The 3,457-nt window shown below is 28.9% G+C and overlaps 1 long non-coding RNA gene across 2 annotated transcripts in view; it reads left to right on the plus strand.

Annotated features, from left to right (window-relative positions):
* The window catches only part of LOC111083989, a 5,970-nt gene that overhangs the window by 1,803 nt on the left and 710 nt on the right, over positions 1–3,457 (plus strand). For both annotated transcript variants that reach the window (XR_002609345.1, XR_002609343.1), the window contains exons 3-4: positions 890–1,003; positions 2,481–2,588. This is a non-coding gene — a long non-coding RNA (uncharacterized LOC111083989). The remainder of the gene's footprint in view (positions 1–889; positions 1,004–2,480; positions 2,589–3,457) is intronic.

Below are 3,457 nucleotides of genomic sequence, written 5' to 3' on the forward strand. Positions count from 1 at the left end.
TATACATTATGTATGTGATAACATCATGTAATTAGTGTATTAATAATTGTAATATTAGGTAATTTTATTTTATACATTTTTGTGTATGCCTTCTATGTTATAAGAGACCCCTTAGGAAGTAATATCACAGGTACACGTGGACCACATCTGGAATCCTATAGTTAAAAAATTCAGAGTCGAAAATAAAGAACTATTTTTTTGTTCTTATTTCTTTTCTAAAAATGAACATTTGTAACCAAAAATTATCTTGTTAGGGACACACAAAAAAAGATTAATTGTAATTATTGAATTAGGAATAGTTTATTTCAATATCTTTACATTTGTGTAACTCTGTGCTGGTGAAAAGGACCCACAAAAAATTAGCAGTATTTGTTCATTGATACTTATATTTTCAGTTAGTCTTAGAGTTGTGCTGATATGAAAATTATCTGATTTTATTAATCAGTAAACGAAGGAGTGAGCAAATACTTACCTTCCAATTTTGTAATCTTACTATTTATCAAAATTATCTGATTTTATTAATCAGTAAACGAAGGAGTGAGCAAATACTTAGCTTCCAATTTTGTAATCTTACTATTTATCAAAATTATCTGATTTTATTAATCAGTAAACGAAGGAGTGAGCAAATACTTACCTTCCAATTTTGTAATCTTACTATTTATCAAAATTATCTGATTTTATTAATCAGTAAACGAAGGAGTGAGCAAATACTTACCTTCCAATTTTGTAATCTTACTATTTATCAAATACTACACATTAGGTCTTACAAGGGAACACGTTTCTTACCGCTGAGCTCGTTATGCTCTCGTTTGTTTATTTTAACTTATTTTTTGAATATCATCACTAAAGGATATTATATTGAAAACCAGTGTCATGATTTCTTTTCCAGACAACAAGAAAGTCAGCTTTACTCACCGCTGCAAAAAAAGCAAAATTAAAATCCAAGCCTTCAAGGGTTCATTTTGCTGAAGGCGTAGTTATTAATGGTTCACCATTGTACAGTGTAAGTATAAAACAATCGTTGGGGTATTAATTATAAATTGTAAGTTCAGAGGAAAGTAGTGAACAGTTGTATTAAGTAGTTAATAACTCTTAAGGGAGACAATAAGATAGTTGTTGCATAACCTTACAACTTAAGTTGCTACAGTTACTAAAATACACTTTTCAAGTAATACAATACACTCTTGACTAATGGACATGCTGTTGAACACAATTGTTTTTATTTTCTTGCAGAGAATCGTTGTGTATAGTTACAGTTTATTGTTACGAGACAATGTCGTTATCATCCAGTTACAAGTTTTATTTCTTCATTGTTATTCATATTAGTTCATTATAACAATGTTTTAAAAAATAGACAATTTTCCTGTAAGCTTAATGAAATATGTCTTCTAATGATTTTTTGGATCAAGTCCTATTTTGGAAAGGCTGTTTTTGTAATGAATAGCAAAATCAGGATTTGAAAGTCTTTTCTGATGATATATACTCGGTTCACGGTGAGCTAATATTGAAGAATATATATAAATGTCTTACAGGAGTGGTATACATACTGCTGTAACATAGCCACGGGACCCGTAGAATTATGCCGTTAGCCCTATAACGACTGGTGAACACCTTTGGAGTGTTGAGTGCATGCTCACCTGCATACCTGATTTCAAAATTTAAATAAAAATAAAAATTCAAACTTTGTTTCAACAACTTGTAACTCAAAAATATTTTATAATTGATATTTTGTCATTTTGTAATTACAGTTGTTTAACTGTTGAAACATTATGAGAAACTCCCAGGATTTTCGACTGTAAACAGTGGTCTTATCTGGTTTTTATAATTTTGTTTTTTACCCACCCTAAAGTACAGGTTGATATTTTTTAAGAATTATCCATGTCTTATTTCTTATGCAAGTTGTAAAAAAAGAAAGAGTGGGGGGGCACAATGACATTGTGTTCTGAGTCCTGTGACATGTTATGCATTGTCTTACAGTGATCAAATTATGAAACATTCTTAATGTTTAATGATGCCTGGAGACGTCTTGATTGGGTAATGAAGAAAAACTTTAATATAAGTTTAACATAACAGCAAATGTACAAAGTGGGTTCCTTGTCATCAAATTCTTAATGGGTGAAGTTGTTTTTGTAATAGTTATCTGATAATTTTAAAATGTGAACTCAAAACAGTTGGATAAGCAAACACAACACATTGAGAGGATGAAATAAAATAAGGAAAGATAGATTAAAATATGTCATTAATTAAATGTTTGGTGATTTTCCACTTTTAATTTGGATTATTTCATACTTGTTACTTTGTTTTTAATGTTGAGAAACACTTTGAACTTAGCTTGTTCTATTGTTCTTGCTTTTTTTCTTAGTCTGTTTCACTGTTGATTAGGTTTACACGTCAGTTGTATCGTTAGCACCTACACAAGTTTATTTTAAGATACCAGTTATACCAGATGTTCGATTTATGTTGTTGTTTTTCCCCCTTAGCCATCCCCATTTGAATCGTGTATGCCATGCATGCCTAATGTATTGAAGGTGTTCCTAGAAAATGACCAAACAAAGTCTTTCAAGTATGATAGTACAACCACAGTACAGGTGGGTGCCAAGTTTTAGTGTTTCATTATTATACATCTATGTGGATTATGAGAAAGATTGCTAAAAGTGGCTCATCTGTAACTTAATAGCTAAAATGAAGACATTGTGGGAAACATACTTGATCTTCAAATCTTTCGAAGTTTCAACAATTTATATTTTAAATATCTTTCTCTGGAGTCATTTTCTTAATTAGGCTTCGTCTTCCACTTGAGCAACATATTGGAAAGAACTAAAACTTTCTGAGTTTAAAAAATTAGAAATAAACTGATTTTATGAAACTAAAAACCAAAATTGTTGTAGGAAATTGAGAAGAAAAATAATATATGATCATTAGCTGTTAAGATGTATCTAAACATATTACTTAGTTTACAAACTGACTTGAAGATGTTAATTTTTAACTGTTAAGACATATCTAAACATATTACTTAGTTTAAAAACAGACTTGAAGATGTTAATTTTTTAATATATTACTTAGTTTAAAAACTGATTTGAAGATGTTAATTTTTTTAACTGTTAAGATGTATCTAAACATATTACAAAGTTTACAAACTGACTTGAAGATGTTAATTTTTAACTGTTAAGATATATCTGTTAAGATGTATCTAAACATATTATTTAGTTTAAAAACTGATTTGAAGATGTTAATTTTTTTAACTGTTAAGATGTATCTAAACATATTTCTTAGTTTTCAAACTGACTTGAAGATGTTAATTTTAACTGTTAAGAAGTATCTAAATAATTACTTAGTTTACAAACTGACTTGAAGATGTTAATTTTTTAACTGTTAAGATGTATCTAAATAATTACTTAGTTTATAAACTGAGCTATAGCATATTGGCTCATAGAATGGCTTTGAGTTTTTTTCAAGT

The sequence above is a fragment of the Limulus polyphemus genome, unplaced genomic scaffold (genome assembly GCF_000517525.1).
Source record: "Limulus polyphemus unplaced genomic scaffold, Limulus_polyphemus-2.1.2 Scaffold12628, whole genome shotgun sequence".
Taxonomy (NCBI): Eukaryota; Metazoa; Arthropoda; class Merostomata; order Xiphosura; family Limulidae; genus Limulus; species Limulus polyphemus.